This window comes from Danio rerio, chromosome 19 (assembly GCF_049306965.1).
Source record: "Danio rerio strain Tuebingen ecotype United States chromosome 19, GRCz12tu, whole genome shotgun sequence".
NCBI lineage: Eukaryota > Metazoa > Chordata > Actinopteri > Cypriniformes > Danionidae > Danio > Danio rerio.
The window spans coordinates 23,320,001-23,345,383 of NC_133194.1; positions in this window are offsets into that span (position 1 = coordinate 23,320,001).

The following is a 25,383-nucleotide window of genomic DNA, read 5'->3' on the forward strand; positions in this document are numbered from 1 at the left end:
ACTCTGACAATACTCCTAGTAATTTTACTGAATTCAGTGAAACTGTTCAAATATATACAGTTATGCACATGTTTTAAAGAATAATGCTATGGGAGGTTTTCAAGATTTGTTTGTTTAACTTACATTTACATTACAAGCATACCTTTTTGTATTTTTTTGTCAAATGTTTACAAATAGGGAATCATTTAAAATTTACACAATAGTGTCCTCATTTTTGATGTATGGTATTATTAAACAATGAGACTTTAAAAGTTTGAGGTCAGTAAGAATTTGTAATTAAATTTGCTATAGGTGATCTGACAAAATGCTAATTAGTTAGCATATTAACTTTGGACACAGGGGAGTGACTGTGTTTCAAAGCCATGCCTCCTGAAATCGCGAATGTGCCCACAGCGACACGAGAGCATACAACCCACTAGTTCATGTTATTTGGCAGTTAGAAGTGTTTGTAGTGGATGGCCTAACGGCGTGCAGGAATTACACTCATTTCTAAGTCACATTGACTTGCTATTTCAGAGCGAATATTCATGGTAAACAATAAAGGGAGCACTTCACAGACTCATTGTTTAGAAATGACCCGATGTGAATATAAAAGCAACTTCAGCTCAGTAAAGGAGGCTGAGCAGAATAGCGCTATTTACTGGTGTTTTTTGTTGTTAAACTGAATATAAATCGACATTGTCGATGCTGTAAAAGGACCTTATGAAACTGAACACACTCACATCAATCTTTCATTGGAGATTTCACACAACACGTCAATGTGCATAACCCATTTGTGACAACCCAAACTACATCAGCTCTGCGTGAAGCTATAATAGTTTTAAAACAGGACATTACCTGTCTAACAGAAATACTTCAGCCATGGTGTCGTCCTTCCTCCAGCGTGCGAAAGTAACTCCAGTATTGATTCAGGAGTTTAAAAAGTTTCAATTCAGCATTTGATTTTGCCGCGACTCATGTGCATGTGTCGTGAGTGCGTGATGCTCATCTAGGCATGCATGCGCGGCGCTCATGGCGGATATGCGTGAACAGAGATGCGCAAAAGCCTAAATCTGCATTTGTTGACAGACAGTTTGAGCTACTTATCGGAATTGTGGGAGATGTCGGCCCAACAATATTTAATTGGTTGAACATTTATTTAGTTATATCTACTATCTACTTATATCTATTTATCCACCATTTAAAAACACCTATAAATATATTTAGATCATTTACTTTAATCATTACTATTGGACTGTGAAGAGATTTTCAACCAGCACAACAAAAATGTTTCTGAATAAATTCACCTACTGCACCTTTAAAGCAATTCTACAACGTTTTCACAATCAGCACAACTGGTTCCACCAAATTGGCATATTGTAATGTGAAATTAAAATTGGAAATATATTGGACAATAACCTAAAATAGCAAACAGGTGTCTGTTTTTACTGTAAAAATAAATACAAATATCTCAATATTAACCTCACAATGCTTCAGCCACTATTATTATTGTGATTAACTCAATCTTTATTCTTGAAATTTTGACTTAGTTTTCAGAAAAGATTCAATTCTCAAATTGATTTGACTGTACCACTAAAAACCACTCCAGCACCTGCAGTATAATACACACAGCTCCAATTACCTTGAACTCTTTCATCACCCATATTATCACCCATAGTTCCTTCACAAGCTGTTTGAAGACAGCACATGCCTTATGGCTCCTGCACGTCATTGTGAAGACGAGTGGATGAGGTTCAGTCTTGGCCAGTTAAATGGCACTCAGTTCATGGGTCTCACCTTCCTTTTTCCTTTCCAGGCAGTTTCAACTTCAACCTCACCACCGTGGGCTACCTGTCAATTCGGTTCATCTCTCTCATCCTCCAATCCTCGCCTCTCGCCCTCCCTCGCTTTTTTTCCTAGGGTGCCAGGGGAGTATCAGTGCGCCGTTTTTCGCAGAGAGTGATGGGTTGGTGTCAAGTGTGTGTGTTCGCTTTTTGATACGAGGATGTGCGCTGTCGTAGGGTATCATGTCGGACCGTGGCGAGAGGCCTATTTGAGCTGAGCCGCTTTGCCTTTCTCCCGGTCACCTTTCACTGGCAATTAGTGTCCTACCAGCAAACCGCTCACAAGTTGTCAGGAGCGCTTATCATGAAGATCAGCGCCTATCAGTCTCTCCATCTCTTCCCCCGCGCTTCAGTTTGCTTTACTGGCCATCTCACTTTCCGTATGCGTGTGTGTGTGCACGATGGGTCCCAAATGCCCCTTTACTTGTAAAAGTTTTATGCAGTGAGATCATTTGCAGGGTATCATTGATGTCTTCAATCAACAGCACTCGTCCTTTTGTGTCCTTCTGCTTGTCCTCGTAAGCCCTTGGTGCCTGGGAAACGTTCAGGCCACTTGTAGTTTTCCTGACTTGTTCTTGATTGTTGTTACTGAGTAAATATGATATGCTGCCAGTATATGGTATAGTGGTGCAATAAGAAGTTTTAAGGATTAGCTGAAGAACAAAAAAAGGATTTCAAACGGATCCATATTTAAGATATGTTGTGCTCCAACTTGTGTTCCTGTAATGCATCATTGCAAGAAAGAAAAAAACAACAATGCTTTAAGGCATTGCCAATGAGTTAAAGTTCATTGCTTGCTGTCATCGTCTGTTTGATTTCTCCACTTTATGCCCATTCCTTCCTTGTTTTGTTCGTTTGTTCGTTTCATTCATTCATTCATTCATTCATTTTATCTCTTCTCACATGAATTGTGTTTTGCTTACTTTTCTACTCATTTCCTTTTAATTCTTCCCACACCAAAAGTTTTCTTCCCTTCTTTTTTGCACATTCCTTCTTTTCTTCCTACATTCCATCCTTCCTTGTTTAATTTCCCTTTATTTCTTCAAACATGAATATTTTTCTTCCCTTCTTCTCTGCCCATTGCTTCCTTTCTTCATACCTTCCTTCATTCATTCATTTTTTTATTTCTTCAAACATAGTTTTCTTCCCTTCTTTTCTGCTCATTCTTTCCTTTGTTCTTTGCTTCATTTTTCATATTTGTTCTTTTCCTCCTATAAAATATATTTCTACTGCTTTTCTGCTCATTCTTTCCTTCATTTATTCATATTTGCTATTTTTCTTTCTTTTGTTTTTGTTTATCTGTCTTCTGTCTGCTTCTTATTTTCTGTTTGTCTGTTTATCTCTCACTGTTTTTTGTTAAAGTTTGTATCTTTGTTTGTGTTGCTTTCTCCCCTTTGCATTTTGTCTCAATACGCTCTTTGTTCTTTCCTGTTTTGATTTCTTTCTTCCTTTGTGTCTGTCTGTTTACATTCACTTCTTTCTGTCTGTGGTCCTATATTGCTTTATCTATTCTTCTGTTCGTTGGTCTGCTAGGTTCCTCCCTCCCTTCTTTTCTTTTTACTTTTTTCTTCTCTATTTCTGTTACTATTTCTTTTACTCATTTTGCCTGTCTACTGTTATGATTTTAGTTGAGTTTTCTTTCTTTCTTTCTTTCTTTCTTTCTTTCTTTCTTTCTTTCTTTCTTTCTTTCTTTCTTTCTTTCTGTCAGTCTGCTCCATTCCTTCTCTTCTGACTTTCTGCATTATGTCCATTCTTTGGTTTTTATGTGTTTTTTACTTTTTTTTCCAATTTCTCTAATGCATTTCCCTCCAATCTGTCTGTCTTTTACCTCCTCCTGTTTCCTTTTTCTTCCTTTCCTGTCTCTCTCTGTTCTTTATTTTCTTCCCTCCTTCCTACTTTTCTTTGTTTTCTTTATTGTTTGTGTTCCCTTCTTCCTGCCTGCACGTTATTTCCTTCCTTTCTGTTTGTCTGTCTTTGTTTTATCTTTCTTTTCCATCTTCTTGTCTATTCCTTCCTTCCTGTTGGTCTCTTCTGGTCTGTCTGTTTCCTACTATTTCCTGTCTTTCTGTATTCTTTTCTTTCTTTTATTTTTCCAAGTCCTTCTTATTTCCTTTTTTCCAGTTCGTCTAATTTCTTCCATCGCTGCTTTATTTTCCTCCCTCATTCCTATTTCCTGTATGTATTTCTTCTTTACCCTTTGTGTTCCTTTCTTCCTGCCAGCCTGTGTTACTTACCACATGCTACCTTTCTGTTTGTCTGTCTTTGTTTCATCTTTCTTTTCCTTCCATCACTTCACTCTTAATGTTTTTTTTATTCTTTCTTCCATCCTTGTTCTTTTTTCATATTTTGTCTTTTTGTGTTCCATCCTCCCTTCCTATCGGAGAATGTTCTCACTATCTGTAACCTGTTCTTTCTTTCTTTCTTTCTTTCTTTCTTTCTTTCTTTCTTTCTTTCTTTCTTTCTTTCTTTCTTTCTTTCTTTCTTTCTTTCTTTCTTTCTTTCCCTCCCTCGCTCCCTCCCTCCCCCTACCTCCTGTTCGTTCTTTTCTTTCTTTTTTCATGTTCTTCTTTTTTTTTCCAATTTGTCTAATTTTGTTCCACTTCAGCCTCTCTGTTCTTCATTTTCTTTTCCTTATTTTTACTTTCTTATATGACTTTTTTCTTTACTATTTGTGTTCCTATCATCCTGCTGTTACTTCCTTTCTATCTGTTTCTCTGTTTTGGTTTAATCTTTCTTTTCCATCTCTCCCTCTTTCTGTTTGTTTCTACTCTTCCTTCCTTCCTTCATTACTTCCTTTCTTCCTTCCTTCATTACTTCCTTTCTTCCTTCCTTGTTTCTTTTTCATGTTTGTCTGTTTGCTTTATCCTCCCTTCCTCTCTGAGAATGTTCTTTCTCTTGTCTGTGTGTTCATTGTTTGCTGTTCTCACTATCTGTAACTTCTTTCTTTCTTTCTTTCTTTCTTTCTTTCTTTCTTTCTTTCTTTCTTTCTTTCTTTCTTTCTTTCTTTCTTTCTTTCTTTCTTTCTTTCTTTCTTTCTTTCTTTCTTTCATCCTTCTAGTGTGCCGTGTATATGTCAAAGTGTGTGTGACACAGACCTGTCTCGGCAGTGCAGGTTTTGATGGTAATGTGATGTGCTGGATTCCTGCTGTTCCAGCACAGTGTCAGTATCTGCAGGACGCCTGTAGACGTGTGTGTGAGCGAGCGTGCGAGAAACCCAGAGAGCATGTGTGAGAGAGTGTGTGTTTGTGACAGTGCTGGTGCTGACTGGTCCTGGCAGGCTGGAGATGTCGCTCTCCATGACGCGAAGTGTGCCAGAATGGTGCTTCATCTCAGGGCTGACACACATACACACAGGGCATCATGATCCTTGCTTGCCCTTTCCCCCCTCATACTTAGATTTGCTTTATTTTGCACACAGTCCCATGACTCTAGATTGTGGGTCCAGACTCAACCTGTTTATTGTGGATGGGGTTTTAAAGCAAAGTGCTATTTTGTGTACATGTTTGCGGTATTTTAACATTTACAGTACTTTGATTTAAAACATTAATGCTTTTTTTAGAATTAAACCATTCCTTACCGTATGCAGCATTTACGTGTGCATGTATGTTTAATGTGAGCTTCAAGAGATGTGGGAATAGGGTAGTCAAAGAGTCCCAACAAAGTGCAGAGCTTGCAGTTTGCTTAGTAACATCACAGACTTTTAGGTTGAATACTCAGGAGAAGAGGTTTAGTAAAGTTAGACTGTGGGCTTTTTTTACATGGACACCAATAATCTGATTTCAATATTATTAAGAAAATACTCTGATTAAGAGTCTACCATGTAAATAGCGATTTTGAATTAATTCCGATTAGGGTCATAATCGAACTGAACAGAAATCGGATTAAGACATGTGGAGTATGTCGATATTATTAGCATTATTGAAGTGCAGTACAGATAGGTAAACACCTGAATCAAGCTATTGCCGTCATAGGATTTTGCTGCATTTTGTGACAGGACATTCGATACACATGCAGCTGTTTTTCTATGACTCAGATCTACCTAGCCTTACTGCCTAATGACTACAGCCCCATTGACACCCTCTGCCAATGCAATTTATGAAATGAGCAATTGGATGTGCCAAAACTTTCTTCAGTTAAACAAAGAGAAAACTGAAATGATTGTGTTTGGAAACAAAGATGAGGTTCTCAAGGTAAATGCGTAAAGGTCAAACGACAAAAAATAAGGTCAAGAATTTTGGTGTGACTCTGGAGTCAGATCTGAGTTTCAATAGTCATGTCAAAGCAGTTAGTAAATCAGCATACTATCATCTCAAAAACATAGCAATAATCAGATGCTTTGTTTCTAGTGAAGATTTAGAAAAACTTGTTCATGCTTTTATCAGCAGCAGGGTGGATTTCTTTAATGGACTCCTCACTGGTCTTCCTAAAAAGACAGTCAGACAGTTGCAGCTCATCCAGAACGCTGCAGCCAGAATTCTAACCAGAACCAGGAAATCAGAGTACATCACACCTGTCCTCAGGTCTTTACACTGGCTGCCAGTTACATTCAGAATAGATTTTAAAGTATTATTACTGGTCTATAAATCACTAAATGGCCTAGGACCTAAATACATCACAGATATGCTCACTAAATACAAACCTAACAGATCACTTAGATCATTAGGATCATATAAACTAGAAGTTCCAAGAGTTCAGTCAAAGCAGGGTGAATCGGCTTTTAGCCACTATGCCCCTCGCTGCTGGAATCAGCTTCCAGAAATGATCAGATGTGCTCCAACATTAGGCACATTCAAATCAAGACTGAAAACACATCTGTTTAGCTGTGCCTTTACTGAATGAGCACTGTGCTGCGTCCGACAGATTGCACTATCATGTTTTTCTCTTCTTCTTCATACTTTCATATCACATCTTACCTGTTTTTATGTTTTGTTTTGTTTTTACGCATTTTTATTATTTGTTTTTATTTTTATTTTACTTGTTTCTTTTATTCTTGTTTATGTAAAGCACTTTGAAATACCTATCAAATCAGTAGGAGCACAGACACACACATCCTGCGGAGTTTTTTTTCGTATTAGATTCTATTAAAACAACACTCTTCCAGCATATTCTCATCCAATATGTCGTGTTTCACGAGGGGCATGCATAAAATGTTGCTGAATAATATTGAAAGTGCCAAATTGCAGTTAAAGTTGACAAATTAGAAACGAGACACTCGAAATTACATGAAACTCCGGAAGAAATGTGGATAACGCGGTGATGCAATGAAGATAATCAAATTACATACTATAACATTTAAAACAAGATCATAAAAGTAACATTTAAAAAGCAACTCATGTAAACACCTTAATCATATTATTGTCTTATTCTGATTAAGGCAAATCATTTGATTACTGATGTCCATGTAAATATAGTCACTGTGCAATTTCAGCCTCTAAAAGACAAATTTGGGAAATTCTTAAAGATTTCTGAAGTCCTATGCTGAATTCGAGAGGGGTCTGGATGCAGACCTGGTGCAGTGCAATCTGAGCTGCATCCAATGCTTTTTAATGTTCTCACCTAACTCCTCTCCTAACGATACAGCTGCAATGAACTTCAATTCAAGAACCAATAAGAGTGGCGAATATGGTGACGCAATCCACAAACACAATCCAATATAACACAACTTTTGTTTCATTAAGTTTTCTTGCACAAACGCCTGGTTTCCAACTGCAAGTCGTGGTTAAAGTTTTCAGTTTTTGTTCAGTCTTTTCTTTAGCATCTTTTAATTTATCTTCCTTTCAGCTTTGTAATTTGTAATGTTGAAAATCACAATTGAGTATTTAAAGGGCACCTATGCCCTTTTGTAAGCTGTTTAGACAGAACTGTGTACAAGTATAGTGTGTCCACTGTCATATTGAAGTGATAGAAACACAACGAGTCTCTTTTTTTTAAAAAGTTGCTCACATTAAATCGGGATCCTAATCCCAGTGACAATGAAGTACTGTTTTTCACCACTCCCTCAATTGATTGACAGGTGCCATGCTTCCATTGTAACATGTATACACGTGACCACAGAACATTTTTTTGCAAAAAAAAAAAAAAAAACCTTTTTAATTTTAACAGCTATAATCAACACGGCTGCATGGTTTCAGTAAACATGCGTGTGTGTGTGTTTGTGTGAGACTCATCATTTCAGAAAAGCTTGAAAAGACTCCACCACAAATACATCAAATAAACTTACTCAGTATTTTTGAACCTTATTTCTTAAGGTTTTATTTCAGCTTTATTCTTGTCTGATCTATCACTGACAGCTGTTTATCTGACGTAACGCATGAGAAGCAGACAAGCATGTTGGAGTGGTGGGCAGGGAGAAGCAGCTCATTTAGATTTAAAGCCACAGGCTACAAAAAAAGCTACATTGTCTTCAAATACTAAAATCCGCAAAGTGTACATTAAAAAATAATCTGATGGGCATTTTGAGCTGAAACTTTACAAACACATTCTGGAAACACCAAAGGCTTAACTTACATCTTGTAAAAGAGGTAAAATAGGTGCCCTTTAAAGTTCCTTTGATTAGGTAGTTTTAATGACAACCATCGTAATGTTTTGTTTAGTTTTTAACAGGGACACTCTTAAATCTAAAGCGTTTTAGAAAATAAACTTTTACTCATGGACCGGAGTTGTAGGATACACCATATAATCCTTTCCAGGCCTTGTCTATGTCCTGAGATTTTACAGCCATATTTCCTGATCCATGCAAACTCCAAAGTTTTACCCATGGCATTTTTTGACTTATATTATGGTCTTTGACATCATTTGGTAACTATGGAGCTGTATTGACAAGAGCAGCGATGTTTAATGATGCGTCCAAGCTTTTATAACAAAAAAAATTGTTTATTCTGTCTTCAAAATCGCCACAAAGAAATCACGGTTTAATCCTGCCAGCTGATCACCCATCAAGTCACATCAAACTTTACTAATAGAGCACTTTAAAAACATAAAAGTGAAATATGCTACAAAATATGTATAATAGTATAAAAATACATAAAATATAAGGTAAAATATAGAAAAAGTACCATTAAAAGTCACATAAATAAAAAACACCCATCACCTGTAGCCATATGTAAGCCATATGCAAGTAGAAGAGCTGTTCTAAAATATAGGTGGAGGTACTCCACATAACCAAACCACTCAATACGTGATACATAATAATAATAGCATAACATAATTAATATTAATTATTTATAATAGTCATTCAACATATAAATAAAGTATAAAATTATATGAAATAACACAAATGGCTCCAACTAGATAACTTCAAACCATCATGGGGAAATGTCAAAACAGTTATTTTCCCCTTAGTTTTATTATTAAGGCACGTTGCAAGCAAAATTACTGCTACAGATTGTTTATGTTAGCAGTGAGGTATCATTTCAGAACGCAGGATAGTGAAAGTGTCACAGATGAATGATGAAACCCCAGGTGAGTTTTCTTCTGTGCCAAAGTCTTTATTGTTGTTCAGCCAGACATTATGACAGCTGAGATCTTACAATGGGACATGGGAGCCATATTCCCGCAATCTAACTTCCTATAATTGTTATTGAATGATTATCAAAAATCACACAGTGTAAGTCAGGCTTAAAGTGGTGAGATATCTGGTTAAAAAAAAAACAAAACAATGTTTTGAATTTGGACTGCAATACATAATTCAACCACTAGACCTAAATACTGCACCTTTAGCTACATAAATTAATCCCAATCTAAATAAATAAATAAATAAAAAAACATACAGCAATGCATTGAACACATCGTGTTTTTTTTTCTGGGAATATTATATCTAAAGAAACTTTTGACATGAAATTAAAACAGATTTCATGTTTTAATTCCCCCCCCCCCCCCCCCCCCCCCAAAAAAAAATGCAAACAAAAAAAAACGAGTTGTGTATAATAACAATGAAATGACACAAGGAGAAAATACTGAACTACTAAATGTATTTAATAATGTATATAAAAGGCTTTTTTGGTGATGGTAGCTTTAAGATTACTTTTATATGGAGAATGCATTCACATGCATTGCTCAGGTGTTTTTTTTCCCACAGACTTTTTTTCACAGAGCCACAAATCTTGATGGTTGTCTGGGTCTCGTCTATCTCATCAGCTTTAGTTTGTATTTTATAATGATTCAAGTCAGGTGATTGGCAGTGTCATTTTCCAGCTTGATTTTCTTTCTCTGAAAGCATTTGAGAGTTTCCTTGGCTGTGTTTTAGATCATTGTCTTGCTGAAATGTTCACCCTGGTTTCACCTTCATCTTCCAGCTAATGAAGATGTTAGACTGAAGCAAATATTATTTGTTTACACTGACAAAGGGCAGAGGGTTGCTGAAGATCCACTGAGAGATTTTAGCGGCTTTCTGGGCTTTCACTGCCTTTCTACACCTCCTTTTCTTCATGTGTTCAGTACTTTTTCCCTGCGTCATTTGATTTTATTACACATAACCTAATTTGTAAAGTAATTAGTTTTGTTTTCTTTGCATATATGGATTTCTTTGGTTGTTTCCAACATCTGGGGAAAATTCAATGGCACCTTTAAAAATATGTTTTCTGACAAAAATAGTGACATCTTTATTACTAATTTTCCCTTCTGTAAGTTCACTTCTACATAATTAATAAGAAACAACAATTTGTTTCTGCTCGCTGTTAAACCATTCACTACCATGCACTATAGTAAATAGAAAACAATTAGCAGCTTTCTGCCACTCTTTCGCTCATAAATAACTACTAAATTTTTTTAACTTAGAGCATAAATAGTTAAACAAATAAAATAAATCACAAAAATACAAAGCAATAAAAATCGTTGGAGTTGAATGATGACAAGTCTCAGGTTTTTTTTCTGTGACTGGTTTGCCATACAAATCCCTGTGTGCCTGGTCAATCTCTGCAGGAGAGCATAAAATGTCTTTTCCCCGAATGTCCACCAGTACCTGCGCAAAGAATATTGAAAGTCGAGTTCTTTCGAGCGACTATGGTATGCCCACAATCCAAATATTATTACGATGGCTACGCAGTTCAAGGTCAAAAACTTAATCTTGTTATTTCGTACAGATCTCCACAAGGGTGGTGCAGACTGATTCTAAAGCCAGGACCCACTCATCGAGTGCATTGGTGTTTGATTTAAAAAAATCTTTAGTGCTTGGTATGACATCGAAGAATGGATGCGGTCTATCTTCTCCTCAAGAGTTGAAATGGAGGATTTAACCTGCGCTGATAGAGTCTGTTGATGTTGATCAAAAAGTTTAACCATCGCTGCCATGTTCAACTTATTTGCGGGATCCTCAGAGGAGTTGGTTTTTGCTTCTTTTGTTGCTTTAAGTGATTTGGAGGTCATGTTTAATCAAAACGTTAGTTTTACTTAGAAGTGTTCCCATTTAAAAGACGTCTACTTCATTAGGTTACTCAACCGGAAGTCCCAGCCATAAAAAAAAAAAAAAAAAAAATCTAAAGAAGTTAATTTATTCATTCATTCATTTTCTTGTCGGCTTAGTCCCTTTATTAATCTGGGGTCACCAAAGCGGAATGAACTGCCAACTAATCTAGCAAATTTTTACGCAGCGGATGCCCTTTCAGCCGCAACCCATCTCTGGGAAACATCCACACACACATTCACACGCACACACTACAGACAATTTGGCCTACCCAATTCACCTGTACCGCATGTCTTTGGACTGTGGGGGAAACCGGAGCACCCAGATAAAACCCACATGAAGGCAGGGAGAACATGCAAACTCCATACAGAAACGCCAACTGAGCCGAGGTTCGAACCAGCAACCTTCTTGCTGTGAGGCGACAGCACTACCTACTGCGCCACTGCCTCGCCATCTAAAGAAGTTATGAAAATAAATAACAAAAATTTTATAAAGCAAACTTTTGACAACTGATTTCAAGGATACCTTTATCATCTCAATATGAAGCACAGAAATATGATTTTGTAAAAATTATGTCATGCTCATACATATTTGGTGTTTAGTTTGCAGAAATAAGTATTTGACCAAGAGACAAGTGATGGAGTACAGGATTGTGTTTGTGCTGCTTAAGAAGAGTAGCACAAACTATTGGCTTGCCGTGCATAATACATAATTTTTAGCCATTTCAGCACATTTGTATGAATGGGAATCATTTTAACAATGTTGTCATCCGAATGTAAACCTTCCTCTTATCTGTGCATTTCTAGCCTTCAGTATGTTCAGTTGTTTGCCTTGTATTGCTGCAATGTTGCATGTTTTTCTGAGTACTCCAGTGTGGATTGTCTCCTTTGTTTTGGTGTTTATTAAAGAAGTACTGCAAATAGATACCTCTTCACTTGATTTGTTTGGCCCACTGTGACAATAAACTTCTCCTACAAGAATTGTTTTATGAGAAATGATTAAATTTACATTAATAGTTTTGTTTTTCCTCAAAGGCCCCCTGTTGTCCAACACAATATTCGAAGTCCCTCCTCCTCCAATATTTCAAGCGTTTCTACTGTAATTATAACCAAGCTGCTTGTTTTTTTTATTTATTTTTTATTTAGGTTTTTAATTAACAGAAATAGGGAAATTGATATTAAATGGATTAATCATGACTTGTTTTGTGATTCTAGAAATATCACACACTTGTTTTTTAATAAGAACAACTTTTCAGAGGGAAAATAAACAATAAAATAAGTAAACAAATTTAAATAAAACAATAATAAACAGATATATATATTCTGGTATAATATATATATATTATATCTGGTATATATATATATATATATATATATATATATATATATATATATATATATATATATATATATATATATATATATATATATATATATATATATTTATGTATAGAAATGGGGGTCTCAGGCAAAAAAAGTTTGGGAACCACTGCTCTATTGGATTGGACTCTGGTGATTGTGGAGGCCATTTGAGTACAGTCAAGTCATTGTCATGTTCAAGAAACCAGTCTGAGATTATTCAGGCTTTATGACATGGCACATTATCCTGCTAGAGGTAGTCATCAGAAGATGAGTACACTGTGATCATAAAGGGATGGATATAATACAATACAGGGCTCGAAATTAATTTTTTTACTTGGTAGCACCGGTGCTCCCAACTTCAAATATTTAGGAGCACCAAAAAAAATTTAGGAGCACCCACCAAAAATGAATGAGCACCGCTGCAAATTGTTTTTTAAGGGATTTTTTTGTATTTTAAAACAACATTAATAGGACTGACAAAAACCAGAAACAACTATCTAACTAATGCTGCGAAGACATTGATATTTGTGTGCAATAATTCCAAAATGAATGTCTAATAATTAGGCCATAGAATATTAATGATGATAAAAAATGACAATAATAGTAATGAATTCCATTTCTCATTATGATACTGCCTTGAATGTGCATGAATGTTGGTTATCTGCTATAAAAAGTCTGTTACTTTATGAAAAATAATTGTATAGTTTGCATCAAACAAAAATGAAGCATTGCAGTAAGAAATATTTATTTTGTGCTGCTGTTTTTATATGCATGTCAATTTAATAAATAATATTTCTGCTACAAAACAAACAAAAGATTATAATAAATTATTCAATTCAATGATGAAAGCTGCAAAGCAGTCATCAGTAAATAAATATAAAATAATATACACCTCAAAAAAGAATAGACAAAAGAAATTAAGTAAAGTCTCACTTCTATCACTCTTTAAAAGTTTTGGTTTCAGTTTGTGTCAATTTAAATGTTCAGTCTGAGATGATCTTCATTTTTCTGTGTTAGTGGAAAAGCTGGCGAGTCAGCCGACCCAATTTATGAGCAGGCAGAGCAGGATTCTTGCGCTAACCATCGGCGCAATACCGGTCTTTGTTATGAGCCGCAGTTTCAGTGTAAACTTAGTAAAGGCGAGCTTCTTTGGCGATGATATGTACAGTATTAGATTTGACTTTTAGCGGACATTTGCGCTGAACACGCAGTGAATGCAACGCATGGAGATTCGGGCACCTTCTCCTAGAAGCGCGTACTCGATTGATCTCAGCTGGCGGATCATTATTCACCACGTGACGTGTCATGATCGCTTTCATCTGCGCCTCAACTTTAGGGGTTTGCAAACCTGTGTGCTTTAAGTTTTTACTCTTTAGCCGTTTGCATTTCCCGTGGTCATAAAAGCTCCTTCCCTGTCATCTGACAGCGGAATACCTTGAGTGAATGACAGCTAATATGAACCAATATAGCGGCAGCAGGGAAGAGCGATTCAGCACGTTTTTACAAAAAATCAAAACTGGTCGCACTACAACCATTATCTGCAGTCGCACTAATGCGCCCAAATATATTTTGAGGTCGCATTGGTTAATTTTCGGGCGCATATGCGACCAAAATGGTCGCAATTTCGAGCCCTGCAATACAATACTCATGTAGACTGTAGCATTGACATGATGCTCAATTAGTACTAGTGGGCCCAAAGTGTGCCAAGAAAATATCCCCCACACCATTACACCACCACCAACCTGAACTGTTGATACAAGGCAGGATAGATTAATGCTTTCATTTTGTTGATGCCAAATTCTAAACCTACCATGCGAATGTCGCAGCAGAAATCCAGACTCATCAGAACAGGCAACGATTTTCCAATCTTCTATTGTCCGATTTTGATGAGTCTGTGTGAAGTTTAGACTCAGTTTCCTGTTCTTAGCTGACAGAAGTGGCACCCGGTGTGGTCTTCTGCTGCTGTAGCCCATCTGCCTCAAAGGTTCAACGTGTTGCGCAATCAAAGATGCTCTTCTGCAAACCACAGGCCTCTGGCATTTTCAAGGCATTTGCACCCACAGAACTGCCGATCACTGGATATTTTCTCTTTTTCAGACCATTCTCTGTAAACCATAGATCCACCATAGAAACAATTAGATCAAAGGTTTCTGAAATACTCAGATCTGCCTGTCTGGCACCAACAATTATGCCACCTTCAAAGACACCTTAACCATTCTTCCTCATTCTTATTTAAATGGCAGAAGATCGTCTGGACTATGTCTGCATGCCTAAATGCATTGAGTTTCTGACATGTGATTGGCTGATTAGAAATGTGTGTTAACAAGCAGTTGGACAGGTGTACCTAATAAAGTGGCCAATGAGTGTATATTTATTTATTGATTTGATCTGTTAATTAAAATTTTACAGAAATAACAGAAGTTTTACAGAAAAATAAAAACAAATATTGTTTCAAGCCCTTCTATAATCAAAATAAAATTACAATAACACACAAATCACAAAGCATTATTAAAAATATAAATGTTTTAAAGGCATAGTGTCAATTATGTATAAAGTATATATTAGCTTGTTTATATTTAGGAATAATTAAAAAATTATGTGAGGTGTTTAAAAAAAAATATATATATATAAATATATATATATATATTTATATATATAAAAATTTAAGAGTTTGAAACAGTGATCTTTAGAGGAGAAACATGATTTTTTCCTCCTCACAGAAAATTCTAAAAGCAAAAATCTTTATTTCTCTCATTTTGCCTTTCATTGCTGTTTAATAGAAACACTTGAGATAACAAATAGATCGTTGTGCTTTTTCTTTTCACTTTCTATGCAATGCAATTATTCAAAAGGCAAAAGCATTAACTCCTCTCCATTGCCATTTAATTGTATTTACAGCTAGTTTTTCACGCTAACGCGAGTTCTGTTTCTCCGGATCACACCACGGGGCAAAAACCTCCTAAGTGTTGGACCAGCGCAAGCGTGTAAAAGCTTGTAAAGGTGGAGCGGTCCACCTCATCTGCTCTCTGCCAGAGCCAGAGCGTGTGATAAATGGTGGGTGTGCGTAACGCCCCCCTCCACCCTCCCAGCATGTATAAGTTTTGCCTTTAATTACCATGGCTGATAATGTTTCCTATCCATAACTGTCTGTGCAGAGAAGAGGCCCGGTCTGCTTACTGATGCACAGGAGATGCCCAACCAACAACCCCCTCCTTCTCCTCATCTACCTCCTCTTCCTCCATCTTTCAGCTTCATCTATGTAAGCAGGGCATCTTTCATTTCAATATTTCAATATTTATGCCTAATCTTTACAAGCGGAAAAGTTCAAAGTCACTGTAAGGGTATGTGGAGTAACTTGGCTGTAAACTGCTCGCTGTAAAAATGTTGTTCTAAATGTTAAATGTTTATAAAATATTGTCCTGTTGAACTTCGCATTTATCAAAAAGTCTGTAAATAAAGTTGAATGTCATGATTTACAGAATATTAATCAGTAAACTGATTTCTAATTGGTAGAATATTAAGTAATAATAATTCTTGAGCCCCAAATCAGCATACAGCATTACACTTCTGATTATGTAACACTTTTATTAAAGTAGATCATTCTTAAGTATTAAGTAGATGAATGACTTATGCTTCTATTTTAATAAATATTTAGTGTATCAGTGTATACAATTTTATTATTGTGGTTAATGCTTTTTATGGCATATGGTATAATTATAATATTAACATAAGCTGAAAAAATGACTACTTTAACAGCTATAATAACCAAAAATACCACTGAGTGTATTGTTTATATGTAAATATTTTAATAAACAAATGTTTCAAGCAAATAAATTTGTAAAATGATGAATAAAGTACAATAGAAAACATTTTACAGAAAAGTCTCATTGTTGGTTTATGCACTCTGAAAAATGCTAGCTTTTTTCAACCCAATCTTTGGTGTAATATGGAAGAAACCAACTGCTGGGTTAATTTTTAAAATTAAATGAATAGGACCAAATTTAACCCATTTTTTAAACCCAATTTGTTTGGGTTAGTCCACATTTTACCCAATTTGGGTTTAAACAATCCAGCATTTCTTAGAGTGTGGATTAGTATCAACAGTTGGGTTGGGCGATGTCGATCAATTTGGTATTGTATGGTGTCTAATGTGAAACATTGTGATGGATAATGGCATCATAGTCGTAGGTGGCGGTAAATGTATTATTTATTAAGAATTAATTCAATTCAATTCAATTCAGCTTTATTTGTATAGCGCTTTTACAATGTAGATTGTGTCAAAGCAGCTTCACATAAATGGTCATAGTAACTGGAACAGTGTGGTTCAGTAACTGGAACAGTGTGGTTCAGGTTTTAGTGTTTAAGTTCAGTTCAGTTTAGCTCAGTTCAGTGTGATTTAATCATTACTGAGAGTTCAAACACTGAAGAGCCAATTCATCGATGCGTAGCTCTACCAATCCTGAACCATGCGAGGCAGTGGCAACAGCGGAGAGGGAAAAAAAACTTCACCTGATGGGAGTGAAGAAAAAAAAACCTTGAGAGAACCAGACTCAGTTAGTTATGAATTAATTAATTCATAACTAATTAATTATTCGTAGCCTACCGTTTCAACTACCTGACCTGCATGGTCTTTGTTTTACTCATAACCAAATCATAAATAAATAAAGATAAGTTACACAAATGACCATCTGTCAGTCACTTTTTCCGTGGGACTCTGGCATGAATAGGCAGAGTGATCTGCGGCATTATAATGGTATCGACAAACTTAAAAAAGTTAAAAAAGGTGCACAACCAACAGGAACCAACCAACAGTATCTGATGTTTTCGCTACAATTACTAAGTACAAGCATGAAAGCAAAAGATTGAAGCAGTGTACTGACGCTGTGACACGTTACCTGATAGATTCAAAAGACAGAAGAGTCATTAGATAGAGACAAGATTAATTAATTATCACCTTTAAAAACTTTAGTGAGACGTGATCCAGCGGTACATCCTTTATAAACTGTCCGATGTGCACTGCTCTATAGGGTTTTGTGCTCAAAGCACCTTTTCAAAAATGCTAGATGAAACCCCAGTGTGGACGTGGATCGTTTTCGTTCTAAAATGGCATTTTAAAACCCAGATGTATTAGTGTAGATGGGGCCGTGTGGTTTTTTTTTTTGCGAGCAGGTTGCTGCGACGGGGGCGGGGTGAAGGATCATGATGCCGGCTCAGCATTGTGATGTCTATCGGCCATCGGCGATGGACAATGACATAGTCTATCAACCCAAGTCTAATCAACTGTGTGAAAAGGCCAAATTTATTGCAGCTTTTTATGTCAATATTTGTTTAAAAAATACAACAGAATTGTATTAGTTATTAGTTATTGACATTTAATACACTGTAAGAAATGCAGGGTTTCACACAATTTATTCATGTTGTCCCAACACAGATCCATTTAGTTACACAACAAATTTAATTAAAGTTTCCTGCCAAAAAAAATCTTCAATATTGTGTTATGTCAGCTCAATTTTAAATAAATAAATTGAACTAGCTGTAAAAATCCTTATTTTGAGCGTAAAACTATTATGACTTGTAACTAAATTTCAACTACAGTTTTAACACATTATTAGGCAATAACTAAGAAATGAACACTATCTAAGGCAGAGGTTCCCAAACATTTTCAAACCCCAAAATATCGATGCCAGTGACTCACAACCTCAATACTCTTTGAGGTGTTTAAAAATATAAAACTTTGCACTCATACCTGTAGGCTCTAAAAGTCTTTTCATCGTTTAATTTTGGAGAACGCCACTCGGAGACCATCCACAATGTTCAGTTGTACTTATTTTTACTGTACAAGCGTGCTGTAAAGGTGTCAGAAAGTTAAACCTGGTGCTATAACATCAATGTGCTGCATCTGATGCTTTTGCTGTGTCTTTAATATAATGTAATCACCCAAGGTTGCAAAAAAATCGAAAAGCTGATGGCTTTTTATAGGCATATTGTTTTTTTAATGTTTATCATTAACATGTTAACAGTGTTATTATCAACTACTTTGTTCTTCAGTAGGTTATGGATAAAATATGATAACTCTAATAGTTTTATAAAATGAATTTGAATTTTGGAAATTATCCAGCGACCCTCACTTTGGGAACCACTGACCTAAGATAAATAAAAGCTTTTCATTACGAATTTAGATAATATAATTAATTGCTAACTATTGGATCTTTATTGCAAAGTGTTATCAAACATCAGGGCCATAAACGGTCACAGATTTTATTATTATTATATCAGCCAGAGTAACATGTAAAAATGTATCTCCAAGCATTATGAGCTATTATGCAAACATTTATGCATACACCACTGCAAATACAATGGGGATATTTAATAGGGAAAACATACTATCTATATGTTTAAATAATAATTGTTTATTAATGGTATTTTGAAGTACCCATCATATAAATATTTTGCATTGGCATCATCATGATATATTGAATCACTGAATATCGGCCTACAGTTGAAATCAAAATTTTAGCCCTCCTCGATCATTAGCCATCCTGTATAATTTCCTCCCCAGTTTCTGTTTAATGGAGAGATCTTTTTTTTTACACATTTCTAAACATAATAGTTTTAATTATTTTTATTTCTATTTCTTTATATTCAATTCTATTTATCTTTAGCTTAAAGTGCAGTTTAAAGGCCTAACTAAGTTAATTAGGTTAATTAGGCAAGTCATTGTATAACAGTGGTTTGTTCTGTCGACAATCAAAAAAATTATATTGCTTAAGGGGGCTAATAATATTGACCTTAAAACTGATTACAAAAAAAATAAAAAACGGCTTTTGTTCTAGACAAAATAAAAACAAATAAGACTTTCTCCAGAAGAAAAAAAATAATATTAGATATACCGTGAAAATGTATTTGCTCAATTAAATATTATTTGAGAAATATTTGAAAAAGAATAAATATTTCATAGAAGGGCTTCTAATTTTGACTTTAACTGTATGTCTACTCTCCACATTCTCATCCAATGAAATACAAATATCAGTGACTAAAATGAAATGCATATTTAAGTAAATTTCCCGAAAGTGAATTTTGCTGACAATAAAAAGTACACATTCTCTGACTAAAAAATTGAGTATTAATTACTGGCAGTTGGACTTTGTGGATGTATTTATTTACTAGTTTGACAGGTTTCCAGGGGGCTTCCTAAGAAATAAGCCCCTGTCATTTCTGACTCATCAACGTTCTTCCGAAATCCCGAAAAGGATCAGGACGGTCGTCGCATACAGTATGGGGCCTGCCTCTCTCACAGCTGTAGCTCGCTCTGTTTGTACTTGCATTGATTGCTGTAATTAGTCACTATGGTGTTTCGGCTGAAAAGGGGGGAGAGTATTTGTTATGCCTCCATATAATTCCGGGATGGGCGTGCGTTCGCGTCTGCTTGCTTGCCTTAGCGTATGTACACACTTCTCCATTCAGTGTGAACTTGTGTAAAAAAAAGCCCAGAAAAGGTCATGCTCATTTGCATGATGGCCTTCATTAGAATATGCTAAGGACGGACGCGGGTGCTTTCTTTCTCCATCGTGATGAATAGCTGCAGCATTACCTACTCGCCTCAAAGTAGTCCTCCGTCACCCTCATTTGCATATCCCTCCCTTTTATATTTATTTCGTACATTTGCGGAATGCTCACAGATATTGCTTCTGAAGAGACCTGGCAACCTGTTTTGCAATTTAAATTGCCGCTGCTTTATGGTGTAATAGTCAGCTTGTCATTTAGAAGCACCGGTGCTCTCGTGGCCCCCTTATGGCTCTCAAAGAGTTCGATTTTAAATCAAACACCGCTTTGGGGCCTCGGCGGTAAATTAGGCTGAGTTTAAGTACCCTTGATTGGACGTTTCCGGACCATTTTAGACTATATCTTTGGTTCATTTGAGTTTGCGGTGTTAAGTTGATCACTACTTTTTAAATTTGAAATGTTGTGTGGACAAAACGGATGATAAACTGAATTTTTGTTTTGTAAAATGATTCTATTGGCTGGGTTTGTGTTTATTAACATCTTCATAATTAGCATGATGAAGTTTTACTGGATTTGAAAACAACACTTCATTTAACATTTTTAGAAAATATTTTTGTAGATTTAATACTAATATGTTGGCTTAATTAGGGCCTAGCATAGTTTAAATTAGAAACTCTATTTTTTGATTTTGTTTATTAATTGTCATATTTATATGGTTAATCTATAGTGTTTTAGAAAAAGAAAAAGAAAAAAAATATATTTGTGGAAAGCTTTAAACTGATCATTACTTACAGTAAAGATAAACGTAATGTTACAAAAGATTTCTATTTCTTCTTCAACTTCCAATTCAACAAATTAATTTCAGTATTTCAGTACTTCAGTATTTAGTGGATTAGCCTTTTTTTGTGCTAATAATTAAATTGGTTAAATATTAGTAGGCTCAAACATATAATTTTTAGCCCACACTGAGTGCATTTATTTACTTCTGTAAATGAGTGTAAATATATACAGTATTTATTCAGGTTTTATTTTAATTTCAGAATTATTATTGGAAAATATGCTAAGTTTGTATGATTTATTTACAAAGCAGTTTGTAATATATATATATATATATATATATATATATATATATATATATATATATATATATATATACAGTATATATATATATATATATATATATATATATATATATATATATATATATATATATATATATATATATATATATATATATATATATGAAAGTCTTGCTTTGTTTTCCTAACAAATGGATCTACAGTTATTGGATTCGGTTTTTAAACTTTAATAAAAGTTAAAAGTTATTTTTTCTGCTTTTTATTTTTTTATGCTTTAAGCCTTTAGTTACTATACTCTCAAAGTAATTCCACATCAACCCACAGATTTTCTTAAAAACCTCTGTGGATAAATAGCAAAAGAAATGTCTGTAGGTTCCGCCTGGCCCTAATTATTGTTCTGTCCAGCCTGATCTTAAAAGAACATATAAATATTTTACATTTTGTCTGTTTAGTGGCTTATTTAACTATATTGTTGTTGCGAGACCATTCATTTATGTTACGATACTCTACTAGCTGAAGTATTGTGATGCCAAGTATTGTGAAACCAAGCGGCAACCTCCCGCTCTCTCTCAGGAAGCCAATATGGAAGTAACTAAAACTGCAATTCATCCGAAATTCCGCTAGTCCTGGCCGCTCCTGGCTCCAAAACAGAGCAAATTGCAATTGAGCCCACTGTTAGAAAGGCCAACTTTACAGCAGAAAAAAAAGGTGTTTACAGCCTGGTACAAAAAAAGATTTTGGTTAATACAACTAATATTACCCTTCATGACAACTGTGAGGGGGGTGAATTTTTTTATAACTCATCCGTTTCCTTTATATTAAGTTATATTAAGTTTGCATAATTAAGGGCGTGGCCACTTGAGTGACAGCTAGGTCTCGTTGGTCACCGTCACGTCACTTCAGCTGAATCCTGCAGATTAGCCACTGAACTCGGTATATTTATCGTATTTCTGTGATGTTTTATGTGGCTTTGCACAGTCAACTGCCTTTTGGACTTGTTTCCTACAATTATTGGATGGCATGGCATGCTGAGAGCACTTAATTGAGCTCACAAACCATTCACGTGGCCTCCGTTTCCCATGTGAGTAAAGTTATATACTTATATACCATCTCTATACATGTATTTGTTTTATTTAAGATCATTTATTGTTTAAATTTATATTTAGAGCTGTAATGCACTTCAGAATCTGACAAATTGATTAGCTGTAGGCTCTAGAACAGTCATCTGAAGCGTTGTCATACAGTGTTATGCTGGATTTCATCAATAGTCTTACATTAACTAACACAGACTATACCTGAAGTGTTTGGAAGTAATTTGCGTTTTCCTCCTGTTGAAAAACATCATAAGAACATCATTTAGTGGCTCAAAACACTTTATTGATATAGTATACAACCAAGCACAAGTGGTCAGAATACAAACGAGTCACAGGTGATAAAGTATTAAGCATTCTCCCAAAGCAAAGTGTGTCTGAACCAGGTCCAAGCTAAATGCTAACAGGTGTCTGTAGCTCCGCTCACTCTCCGCCTCTTTGCCCTTGTTTGGTATCCCGACGTGGGTGTGATGACGCGTGAACAAAATGGCGACGGTTGGCCGCGCCTACTTGTGGCTTCTTTTGCGCTCTTTAGAAACCTATGGGTGACGTCATGGATACTACGTCCATATATTTTACAGTCTATGTGTGAAACTGTAATTCATAACTCAAATCTATAAAATAAAGAAAATTGTCAGAAATAATATATTTTATGTTATAATAGGTCTACTTGAATTGAATGAATGATTCCCTTATTATTTAAAAAAAAATGTGTGTCACTTTACCTAAAACGTATTCGTTTGTTTTATTTATTTTGTAGATAACCAGCAAAAGTACATTAAAGTAAAGATACAAATTGTACCAAATAAAATTTGTTACAAAGAGGTTTTTCCCAACCAAATTAGGCTTTACGAAGTGGTCAAAAATTCAGTTTTAATGTTTCCAGTATCTTTTTTTGTTTTTTTCTCCAGTCTTACCAGGTACTTCAGAATTTCACTTTGTGAGTCGTTCTTTTTTAAGAGATTGTTGCAGTTGTTACTAAATCATAATGACAGGAGCAGAAATTGACTGATTAAGATTCGATATGAAGCATTATGTAAACGTGCAACAGACTATTATAAAATGCATAAATTCTACACAGTTTGCAACCTTTAAGGGCTCCACAGACTATTCAAATAAAATGGTCCATTGTTGCACAACAAGGTGAGCATTTTAGTCACTTTTCCACATGCAACATTATGTATTGTTAATTGACCGTTAATTGTAATACTACCGTTTACAAACTAAAGTGGCATCGACAGTATTTTGGAGCCATAGTCTCACGTTACTACCATAGTATCGGTAAACCGTGCAACCCTAATTCCTACGTATTCATATGAGTTTAGTTGTACAAAAATGTAAGATTTTAAAAAGGAGGTGCAGCACCCAACCGTCATTGGGGGATAAGCAAATTGTACTAAATTGTGCAAACAAGATCATGCAAATTCGTACGAATTAGCCACAAATCAAAAAGTAACAGCCATGAGATTGTGTTGGTTTCCAGCATCCATTAAAATGCAAATTTCATTGACAAAAATATATATGCAGAGTAAAATGGACTAAAATGAAAGAAAATGACATGATGAAACATTTACTACATTTTAAGTAGATTTTACACTTGAGTCGAAATTAATACTGCATTTAGCATAACTGAAATTTGACCAATCCACTCTTCACAAATCACTGCAAATGCTTCACAGATCTTTAATTTATAACACAGTACAACTTTGGCAGGCCATAATATTTAAATGCCATCTGAAGCATTTCCCCCTTCTCATTAATAATTATTATTTGCAAAAACAATAAGGCATTGTTTCCTTGTAACTTCAGATATTCGTTTGAATGAGCCTTGCTTTTATCAGAGAACCTTGTGATCTTATTAAACCGACAGAAAGAATTGACTGACACTTCTATCTACGTTTGGCTCCTGCCACCCTACAGTAAACGGACAGGCCCTTTATGGTGAAATATTCATAACGCTGAAAGAGAAGAGGAAAATCATATCTGTCATTGATAAAGGTGATGAAAATCAAAGAGACTCGCACTGTTCATCATTTTGGAAGCCCGAATACCCTAGAGTTCGCCTTGCTCTTTTATACTTAGGGGAAAATTGTAAAAAATTAATTTCCTCTCTAAGGCCCGGTAGAAACAGTAAACAGTAAACACGTTAAATAAATGATGTTTTTTTTTTCTCTCCTCTCTCTCTCTCTTTTGAATGGACAGACGGCCCCTGATGGGGTCTTGGTCTCCGCGGCCCTGCATATGCAGAAAGCGAACCTGAACGGCGGACCTCGGTGGTTGTTTAATCGAATCAACCCTAGCCTGAGTGGATCTGACTTCTCTCCTGTCCCGAGTGAGGGCTTCCAGTCACTGCCTGCCATGGTTATCCTTCAGCCCCTATAAACAAAACCACAGTAAAACCCCCATCCCAGAATGCCCCCAGTTACAGCCTCAGCGGAGACATGAAAGTTCCGACTCGCGGTTCAGGCTTTCATCTGCGTTCATTCGCTGTGAGCTGATACCAACGTTATTACACTCAAACTGTAAAGCGTGAATAAAAAGAGGCCTAATAGAAGTTGTTGGGGAATTTTTGTGAAACGTAACTTTAAACGGATGCAGTTGATTTGGAATGTTTGAGAGAGGATTTGTAGTGTCGGCGGCACGTCTGCTATCGTATTGATGTTTTGTTATGAACGCTTGAGGTTTTCAATGGCCCTTATGCTAACCGAAGCTGCTTTTATTTGATTAAAAAAATCCAATATTACTATTAAAACAATATTACAATTTAAACTCATTCTGAATTTCGCAACCAATACTGATAGCCTGACTGATCAACCTCAATAGCTGACTATTTGGAGTGGTTATTTGGAGCCTTTTCTTTACAAAATAATTGTACTTAATTACAATGTTTTTGAAACAAATGCAAAAAAAAAAAGTTATATATATACACATGAGTAACTGACCGCAAAAATTTTGGTTTGTTATGTCCTATTTTTGAAGACATGATTCGGCATATGTATCTAATTTATTTTATTTTTTTGCTTTCTTTATTAAACTGGTTTCTTGAAAAAAAAAAAAGATTTATAATTGCAGTTTTCTTAACATTAAAATAATCTGAAAATCTGTAACGTACAGTATATAGCGAAC